An 11,316-nucleotide genomic window follows, 5' to 3' on the forward strand; every position below is an offset into this window, starting at 1 on the left:
TGTTCCCAACATAGATGAGGATAGTATGCAGATAGAGGGGTCGATATTGCCAGGAGTGGAGGCTGCCCAAAGGTTGGAGTATGTAGAGGAGGTAAAATCGAGTAACAATGATGGAAAGACATGAGGCCAAGAATTCTTTGAGAATGAGGTGGACTCATCCTTTTGTGGTGACGTTTCTATCAACCTTCTAGTGTATGCGGAGTTGTGTTAAGAGATTGACATGGGACCATACGCTACGTCATACTTGGAGCATCCACTCAATTCGTTGATGAATTTCTTATAAGGGTACTCTAGAATATGCATTTCAAGTAACATCATTTTTCAAAGAGTTATATTACCGTGCTTTTCTTGAATCTTTATATTGATTATGCTAACATCAATTTTTGTTTGTGCAGGTGACCTTTGTGGATATTTGGACAGCACGATGAGTTTAGGGATGAGCGACGAGGAGCTACAAGAGATCTTCACACGTATGTCTCCATATCAGATGACTCTATTCAGAGATATGGCAAACCAGGAGCTGTCTCGGACACCATCAAGCCATTATGTTAGATCTACTTCGGCATGCTCTGATGCTTTGGTTTCCAGTAGTAGACGAGGTCGATGCTCCATATTGGGCTGGACAGAGAGAGTGGTTCTGGGGGATGCTGCGTAGATGTGGATGCAGTGAGCTTGTAGTTGGCTCGAGATACAGGTGCTACTCCTCACTCTCATGTAGGTTCGAGAGAGGGTGGCTTAGGCGGTTGTTGTGGAGATATCGACGTAGTGTCTTTGTCTCATCGTTCTGGTAGAGTTGCATTACCTATGGGATTTGTCACACCTGTAAGGACGTCTACTTTAGTCACTCTAGATTTTGCTCAGTCATCCGCATGTGGCACCCCTATGGGTGCTACTTTGAGAGATACCACTCCCGTGGATACACCAAATGTACAGTCGTCTCCTTGATATGCCCCAAGAGCGCAATCACAGGTGGGAGAGGACACATCTTAGACATATCCCAGAGGGGTATGGATACCTTGTAGATAATAGGATAGGAGCCATCATCATGAATGATGAGGGGAGGAGGGTGATGGCTCGTATGAGAGAGTTGTACCAACAAGTTTTTCGACATAACGTCTTGAATCATTGGAAGAACATACCATAGGGGAGCAAGGACTACATAGTAGCATCCTTGCATGAGGAGTTTCCGATACCTATCACAACAGCTAGGTTTTCCATAGGTTGGATGATGGAGTGTATGCATGCGTACATGTCACACAAATGATGACGCATGCAAGGCACTTAAGAGTGGGGCCTCAAAGCCCGAGTGGCTAGACGTAGATGGCTAGCACCGCCTTAGGGAGGAGGCTACAGATTATCCATGACATTGGAGACAGTAGTGTGAGGTAGTGAGGGCACGACTGGAGGGAGAAATGGTCCATTATCTTGGGAGTGGCGGCCACATGACTCATCTAGAGGACTTTGTAAGTTTTTCTTTTGTTATTCTCACTTTTTTTTTGCAATATCGCTTGTACCGACAATCGTGTTTCTAACACTTGTATTTTGTTTTCTTTGCAGCACTCCATTACAAACTGCAATCCCACCGACCTAGAGACTCGATATGCAGAGAAACATGGTCTCACTACATTGATCGATAGATTGTATCCACGCGACGACCCAATAAGTCACTCATCTTTCTTGTCTGTAGTTACTTATTTTAATTAAAATGTATTATTGGATGGTGGATTGATGTGTAGTTGTTTCTTTTTTTTTGCAAAGTCCATTCGATGCTCCTATGTGGCAAGACAAGCTTTCGGATGGTGAGGATCTTTAGCTCGTGCTTGGATCTGTGGAGCGCACATCTTCATCTTTTTTGTCATGTTATTTATGTAGGCATTTTCTATGCACTATGTTATTATCATCCTTTATATCTTGCCATGATTCCATGAGCACTTTTATTAAGCAATCTTGTATTTATTTTATGTATTAGTCTTGTGCATTCAAGTACACTTTGCCTTCATTTTGACAACCATTGTACACTTTACTGTAACTCTTTTGTATGGCCCAAATGTAGCTCAAGCTGCCTTGCCACCAAAAAAAAAAAAATGTAACCGTTGCTATTAGCATCACAAATTTACCTGCACGCTGTTGTTATGTTAAGGGCTGAAGGTCTACCACCGGGGCTTAGTGCAGAAGAGGAGTATGGGATTTAAAGTTCAGGAAGGGGAAATAGATTGGGGTTTACTAAGATCCGGGATTTAGAAATGATTTAGATATGGAAGAAGAATTCAATCTTTTTCTCTATGTATTTAATATACATGAACGGAAAAAATAACACTATCTTGATTACATCAAATGCCTCTAGATACATACATCATTACATAAAGGATATTTTCAGATTCTCAATCCAAATATAAATATCAAATGCTAGTTCTAATGGCTTTAATAGACGGATTTCAACTCTTTGGGACAAGTAGTATGTTGATAGACTTCAAATACATTCAAGATTTGGGCCAATGGTACATGAAATGCATTGAAGGAGCATAATTTTAGCTTCAGCCCTGTTTTAAAACAAAAAATTCCAGCCCATAATCAAGCTCAAAATGAGTGTATAAACTCATGAAGAAGCTCCACTAATCATTAATGAACAAAGTCCTAATGAAAAGAGGTCATTTCCTTCTATTACAACCACATAAATCTCTTGTTTGCTCATAAAAATGGACAAGAACAGTGGGCTGCCCTGTTTATGAATGGTTATTTCAGCCCATAACAGCCCATACACCTTCAAAATCCTCACCCTTTGCTTGCCCCAAAGTCACTCAAGTACTTGGGTACAAGTTGGGCTTCATTGGACCAAGAATGAGGTAGACAAAATGAGAGAAGTCGTGCATAAGAACATGCTGAATACTTTTCTCTCAGATTTCCCTCTTTTATAGATTGTTACAATATGCATTTTCGTCAGACCAAATGGGCAGAGAAGTGGAGCTCTCACCGTGTTTACATCTTCAGCTTTGGTCCTGTTGATCTTCAATTTGCATGCTCCAAAGCATGCACCATAGCTTCAGCTTTCTCCAGTTGTGCTCAGGCTGTGCAACCCGCATTTTGCGCCGAAAAATGCGGGCTGCTCCCTGCTCAGGCCCAGGTCACTTTTTGACCTACTCAGGTCACTTGCTGGTCCCTTTAGTCTATTACTTTAGGTCCCTTGTGAACCTAGTGGACTTTCGACAACTTTTGGCAATTTTCTTAAGTTCTGACCATATTTTTGCACCTGAATCAATGTGATTTATCCTGCAGACTATCAATTACTTCCAGCTGACCAAGTTGTAGGTTCCCATAGACTTATTTTTTATCAATATACATGGTATAACTGAAAATTATATGCTAAATACAAAAGAACTTATGTAACTAAGTTGGTAATTGGGTAACAATGTCTGAATTTTGTATGCAAATTCCTCATTTAACTCCTAATGAAGTTCTTCTGTGTTCATAAGAATCCCATGATTTATATTATGAATAGTAAACTCTTTGACATTCACCCCCTCCTAACCTGCACATCCTCCGGTATGTGCCATTTCAAAAGATTACAGGTTAAGGAAGGTCTTCTTCTGATATATCTTCATCCTCATCCTCTAAGTCTTTTTCTTCCTACTTGTCTTCAAGTAGAGGGCTCATATCTAAGTCATCAAGCTCATAAGTTGAGGATTCTCTTCGTTTAAAGAGCTTGATTCGTTTCTTGGCTATTGGTATTTTTATCATAGTCCCATCCATTTCAACCAAAGAGTAAGTAGCATTATTATGTACTACTTTTACAACATATGGTCCAAACCATCGCTTGGCTAACTTTCTATGAGCACTATATTGATTGTCCAGGCTACTGTCATAGACAAGTACCCAATCATTCTCTTGAATAGCTATTGGACAGAATCGATGATGCTTGTCAAACCTTTTCTTATTCTTTAATCTTGTTGTTTTCAACATTTCAATGGCTGTCTTGACATCTTCTGACCTTCTTTCAAGTTGCCTTATGCGTAGAGTTAGTAATTCTTCTCTATTGATGCCTTCATCCCAAGGTAAGATACTCCATGTGACAATGGACTCCTCAATTGGCATGATAGGTGGCTGTCCATATATTAGTTCAGTTGGCATATAACCTGTTACTACACTATGGGTAGTTCTATCAGCCCATAATGCGAATGGTAGCATTCTAGGCCATTCCCTCATCTTTCCTTTGCATGATTTTGCTAAAGCTTTAAGAATTGGTTGATGACCTCTTTCACTCTTACCATTGCCTTCAGGGTTGTAGGTTGAAGTAAGAAATAGCTTAATTCCCAATTGAAAAAAGAAATGGCGAGCCTCATCATCATCCAATTCTCCTCTATTAGCAGTTACTTTGGCAACACATCCATACCTGCAAAATACTTCTTCAAGTAAAAATCTACAAACAACATGAGTAGACTTTGTTGTTAAGGCTTTTCCTTCCACTTGATTTGTGAGATCTTCTCTAGCAAGTACTAGATATCTCATGTTCCAAATTCCTGTAGGCATGGTTACTAAATCAATAACCCATCTATAGTGAATGGATAAAGGTTAGGTAGGCTGAAGCCCATCTCTATGCTTTACCATAAAGTACATTTGACAAACATGACAAGACTCAACAAAATATTCAGTGTCTTTATATATATTTTGCCACCAAAATTTCTATTTTATTTTGGCAAAAGTGCCCCATATGCCTCTATGACCAGCAAATAGGCTTTCATGAAATTCTTGCATGACCTATCTTTGAGTCTTTTTGTCTCCTAAGACACGAACAGGCGCCCTTCCTTTCTTTATCGCATGCCTCCAAAGGTAACCATCTTTAAGAAAAAAGCCATAAGCTTTTCTCTTAATTCTCTTAAACTCTTCATTAGTCCAATCTTCCTTCTTTGTCATAGTGCTCAAAAATTGGCCAATTTTTAGCCAATCATCTGCATAATCCTCCTCTTTAAAGTGTGAATAAACCATAACAAAACATTGAGCATGCTGTTTACTAGCTGCACATTGTCCTTCTTTGGTTGTTTCATCCTTCCTCTCGCTGATATAAAATTTGTTTTAGCAACTGATCCTATTATACTTGCTGTAATTATTGTTGTACTTGCATTTTAACTGCTAATTCAGTTGTACTTGCTGTTTTCAGATTTGTACCTGTATTTACAGCATCATTTATAGACTCTGATTCTTCTTCATCCTTATATCTGGCACGCGAAAGCATGTCAACAACTGGATTATCTCTTCATGCAATATGTTTCAAATCGGGATTTAAGGATTTAATATAGGCTATCCATCTTAGCATGGCTATGTCGAGAGTGGAATAGTTGGCAATCATGCCCAAGAGTGGAAGGCAATCTGTTTCAACTATTACGCGTGCACCCATGAAGTACTCCCTATCACATTTCAATGCAGTTACTACTCCCCAAAGTTCTCTTTTAATTTGAGCATACCTTCTTTGTCATTCATTAAGAACCTTCGCTCCAAAGCGGATTGCATATCTATTGCCTTCAAGGTCGTCTTGACCAACTTCCCATCCTATTCCAATAGGACTTGTATCAACGGTGAGTATAATGGGCTGTCCATTAGAGTAATTAGCCCTCTTTAAAGTAGGGGCTGAAATCAGTATTTTCTTCAGTTTCCGAATAGCTTGAGTATGCTCTTTTTCCCATATAAAGCTTTGGCCTTTTCTTAACAGTTGATAAAGACTTTCAGCAACATGAGCAAAATGTGGTATCCAAATAAGGTAGAAGACGCATACACCAAAAAATCTTCTCACTTCTGAAACATTTATACATATTTCCTGCATTTTGCTAATAGCATCTATTTTGGATGGAGAAGGCTTTCGGCCATATGGACCACACATATGTCCGACCACAAGGACTTCTTCAACTCCAAAAATAGATTTAGCACCTGAAAGAGTAAGATGGACTTCTTCTAATTTAGACAAGATTTGAGCACAATCATTAATATGATCGGAAACAAACTTGGACACCCAAATGCATTGAGTTCTTCATTCTTCTCGTGTACTTCACATCCTTTGATTGGAACATCATCAAGGAAAGGAAGTGTTAATTGAGGAATATAATCCCTCAATACTTTATGCATGGCATTCATCATGTGAGCTACTGAATTCGTAGCCCCTTGAGGTAGAGTACACATGCAGACTAAACCAAGAGGCGTCTTCATTGTGGTAATGTCTCAGCTTTCCAAAGCAAGCTGAAATTGGTCATAGCCTGAATATAAATCTCCCATGGAATAGATTGCTCTTCCTGCAAAAGCTTCAACAAACTCATCAACAATTGGCCCTGATCCAACATTTCTAATAGTGACTTTATTAACGGGCTGTAAATCTTGAATGAATCGCAAAGATCCATTCTTCTTAGGCACGATAAACCATCGGTTGGAATATGGAGTTGAGGATGGCTCCAATATTCACATTTTTATCTTTTCATTTAGAAGTTCCAATAACTTAGGCAAATGAGCCCTTGGTACCAGAATTGGTTTAAGATTCCAAGGAACATGTGGGACCGTAAATATCACCATTGGTGCCACAATGCTTGGATCCACACAGCCAATTTCATGTGGCTGAAATGAAAAAGCTTTGCCATGATGCTTTAACATCTGCATGAAGATTTGCTTTTCAGCCACCACGGTAAGAGAAAAGAGTCTTCACCAATTTTCAGCTTTTGTAGACTTTCTGCTGTAAATTGGTTACCAATATCTTTAGGATCACGAAGGCTTGGCTGTTTGGATACCCTTTCTACCAGTTCTTCTTTCAGGTGGTAAAGGAGTAGCCATTGGCTTGACCTTTTTTATCAACTGTTTTATATTTTGTTTCTACTCTTACTTCAACCTTGTTTGGCTGTCTAAAAGCTTCATAATCTGCAAATTCTTGAATTATGTTATACATATCCAATGTACATACCTGTATAGATTGATTTTCAGCTTGATTTTTTGCATGAACGGCTGTATAAATTTCAACCATTGTATCATTATAATTCAACCCATAAAATAGCCCTGAAATTTCTTCTTTAAGTAAAACATCAATTTGCTTCAGCTCTTGTTCCATATGACACAAATACTTTCTTTCAGCCCTATTCATGGCTGAAAACTGTTTATAACAGCCCACACTATTGGCTGTAAAAGTCTGCAAGTCAGCTTTTGGCCTTGCCTCCTTGATATGTGGAGGCAATTTTTTATGACATGATGCATTGCCATAGCCTCCACTTATAGCAGCGCTACCCGAAAACCCTTAAATTCTCGGGCATTAGGAGGAACAGGATGATCTCTCAATCGATACCTATTTCGGTGGTGATTTACACAAACGGTCAAGAATTGGACAGCTTTGTCATTATCCTTACTTCTTATCCGAGCATATGATGATCTGTCATCAAGGGCCTTTGTCTCTAAACAAGTCTCGGAAATAAATGGTTGTCCAAGAATGATAGGATAGCTGCAGGAATCTTGAACAAAGAAATGAAATTCATATTTTACATTACCAATAGTAACTTGTACATTAGGACATGCTGCATAAAGATTGCCAGAAGAGTTATTGGCTGCCTTCATGCGCCATCCTGGGTCCACATTAATGGGCCATCCGCCATTCTCATAGAGACTTCTTGACATAACATTAATCTTCGAACCATGATCTATAAGGGCAATGCATGGAATCTCTTTTTCACTGATTTTAACAATGGTTTCAGTAGTCGCCCTTGCCCAATGGGTACGGGAGTAGTGACTACTAGGAATAAAGTAAGCATCACTTTCTTCTTGCATGTTATGAAGATGAGCTTCTTTCTTAAGCATGGGCTGCGCTTTAGATTGAGAAGTCCCCACCATAATGGCTTTTTCAGTTTCTGCTTCATAAATGTCTTCATCTTTGGCTTCTATGGCTGCAATCAATTCTTTGATTGCCTCCAATCGAATCCCTTGAGTTTTCAGCTTCTCTTCATCCTGCAAATACACATGAAGTGCTTGCAAAAAAGCATGCAAAGATTCTTCAGTTTCCTCACCAATCCTCATCTCTTCTTCTCTTTTCTTCTATCATGGCTTCATGATTATTAATTTCACCTAACTGGGCAAAAGCTGAAAATGAATCCACAAGCTCGGTCCAACCGGTTCTTCCTCAGATACATTGACTGGCAGTGGTTAAATTATCTTTAGTTGCCTTGCCTTGCTCCATGCGATCCAAGGCCTGCATCCATACTTTAGATTTAGCATTAGTTTTACATGCTTTAACAATTTTATTAGTTGGTTCAATTTGTAGCCCATAGGTTGCTGCATCAACAGCTGCATAGGCTGTTCTTGTTGCCAAATCCTCCAAATCTTTTCTTCATGCCATCGTTACCGAAGTTTGGCTCAAGAGGAAGCCCGGTTTCAGTTGCATGAATTTTGCCATCCTTCCAAAAGACTAATTTTTGTGCTTCAACGTCACGGAATGCACCGCACTCCCTTTTGTCATGCTGTAGGCTATCACACCAAATACAGCGTCTTTTGAAGCCTTCTTGTACAGGCCTTTGGGCAGCTGACCAACCCTTTTCTTCTACTTTTACATCAAGTCTTTCCACTTTAGAATTAATCTCTGTTAGATTAAGATGGAGATCCCGCATGCTTTTAATTAGCTCGTCCATGATATCCTTCTTTGGAGATGGAATAGCAGAATTTCTTGGTTGCTCAGCCATAGAGACAGGAGGTCGAGAAACTGGAACAGGCTCCTTCATGGATTCAATTGTTGCAGGGGTTGATCCCCATCTTAGGTGCAACCGCTCTCTTCGAGCAATCATATTGACTGCTTCAGTGACATCATTCCAAGCAGTCTTCAATCCCGTCTTAGAGCTAGGGTCTTCAAGTCGATCAGTTAATTTCTCCTGAAGAGAAGAATCTGCAGCCTTTAGAAACAATTCAATCTTTTGACTTTCCATACCTTGTTGGTCGTCAGGATCTAGTTGAGCAAATTTGCTTCCAAATTCTCGATGAAGAGCAGTGGCGGATAGACCCTTATTGGGCCTTTCGACCCATTCAGTGAAGACTTTCTTTGCCATAAGGCCAGAATCTTCAAGAAAAAATTCTTCTCGAAGAGCCTTCTTGAACACGGTCCATCCCGCATCTTTTTGGAAAAGACCATGAATTCGGTCCTGGAGACCATGCATAGCCAGACAGGCAAAATAACGGCTCCAGGCATGTTGAGGAACTCCAAAGAAGACCATCATGTCAGTATAGAGGCGGATAAAAGAGGACACATTTTGCCCATTAAATTGCTTGAGCTCTTGTCCAATTGCTTCTAAGGCTTTAATGGTAGCAGCATCAATCCGCTCTTCTTCTTGTCTTCGTTGTTGTTGCAATTGCAGCTGCTGCTGAAATTGCAATTGTTGTTGTTGGCTTTCTTGCATTAGATGAACCAACCGTTGCAAGGCTTCTCCTCCCAAACTTGATGATTCTCCCATTGGACTTCTTCTTCTGCAGCGGACCTTCACGTCGGGTTCACCACTGTCATCGTGTTAAGGGCTGAAGGTCTACCACCGGGGCTCAGTGCAGAAGAGGAGTATGGGATTCAAAGTTCAGGAAGGGGAAATAGATTGGGGTTTACTAAGATGCGGGATTTAGAAATGATTTAGATATGGAAGAAGAATTCAATATTTTTCTCTATGTATTTAACATACATGAACGGAAGAAATAACACTATCTTGATTACATCAAATGCCTCTAGATACATACATCATTACATAAAGGATATTTTCAGATTCTCAATCCAAATATAAATATCAAATGCTAGTTCTAATGGCTTTAATAGACGGATTTCAACTCTTTGGGACAAGTAGTATGTTGATAGACTTCAAATACATTCAAGATTTGGGCCAATGGTACATGAAATGCATTGAAGGAGCATAATTTTAGCTTCAGCCCTGTTTTAAAACAGAAAATTCCAGTCCATAATCAAGCTCAAAATGAGTGTATAAACTCATGAGGAAGCTCCACTAATCATTAATGAACAAAGTCCTGATGAAAAGAGGTCATTTCCTTCTATTACAACCACATAAATCTCTTGTTTGCTCATAAAAATGGACAAGAACAGTGGGCTGCCCTGTTTATGACTGGTTATTTCAACCCATAACAACCCATATACCTTCAAAAATCTCACCCTTTGCTTGCCCCAAGGTCACTCAAGTACTTGGGTACAAGTCGGGCTTCATTGGACCAAGAATGAGGTAGACAAAATGAGAGAAGTCGTGCATAAGAGCAGGCTGAATACTTTTCTCTCAGATTTTTCCCTTTTATAGACTGTTATAACATGCATTTTCGTCAGGCCAAATGCATAGATATGTGGAGCTCTCACCGTGCTTACATCTTCAGCTTCTGGTCCTGTTGATCTCTAGTTTGCATGCACCATAGCTTCAGCTTTCTCCAGTTGTGCTCAGGCTGTGCAGCCCGCATTTTACACCAAAAAATGCGGGCTGCTCCCTGCTCAGGCTCAGGTCACTTTTTGACCTACTCAAGTCACTTGTTGGTCACTTTAGTCTATTACTTCAGGTCCCTTGTGAACCTAGTGGACTTTTGGCAACTTTTGGCAATTTTCTTGAGTTCTGACCATATTTTTGCACCTAAATCAATGTGATTTATCATGCAGACTGTCAATTACTTCCATCTAACCAAGTTGTAGGTTCCCATAGACTTACTTTTTATCAATATACATGGTATAACTGAAAATTATATGCTAAATACAAAAGAACTTATGTAACTAAGTTGGTAATTGGGTAACAATGTCTGAATTTTGTATGCAAATTTCTCATTTAACTCCAAGTGAAGTTCTTCTATGTTCATAAGAATCCCATGAATTATATTATGAACAATAAACTCTTTGACAATGCATTGCTATTAGTGTCGCAATTTGTGTCGCAAAGCGTCGCTATCTGCTATTTGTGATGCAAATAGCGACGCAAATAATGACGGTTCTATAGCATCTCTAATACCGACGTGTTTAGTGGACATTTTCATCGCTTTGAATATCGGTATGAGGCTTGTATCAGTTTTAGCGTACCTCTCATTTACAACCTAAGTCTTAGGCTTTAAAAACATATTTATACATAGATGTATCTATAGATTTCATGCTAAAGTTATTCCTCTTTCCTCCATATCGCCATTCTATGGGAACACACTTTGTTGGACGCTTGTACTTTCCTCTGTTGCATATTGGTGACTCATGAGGCTTTCAAATTTTACTATACTGGAGTATTTTATCATTTAGTTTCTTTCTTTTGATGATATTCATCAATCTTAATCAATAGTAGCTACCCCTGGTGATAAGCAACATAT

Source organism: Lygodium microphyllum, chromosome 2 (genome assembly GCF_053477565.2).
Source record: "Lygodium microphyllum isolate KBCC chromosome 2, Lygodium_microphyllum_v1.1.10, whole genome shotgun sequence".
Classification (NCBI taxonomy): domain Eukaryota; kingdom Viridiplantae; phylum Streptophyta; class Polypodiopsida; order Schizaeales; family Lygodiaceae; genus Lygodium; species Lygodium microphyllum.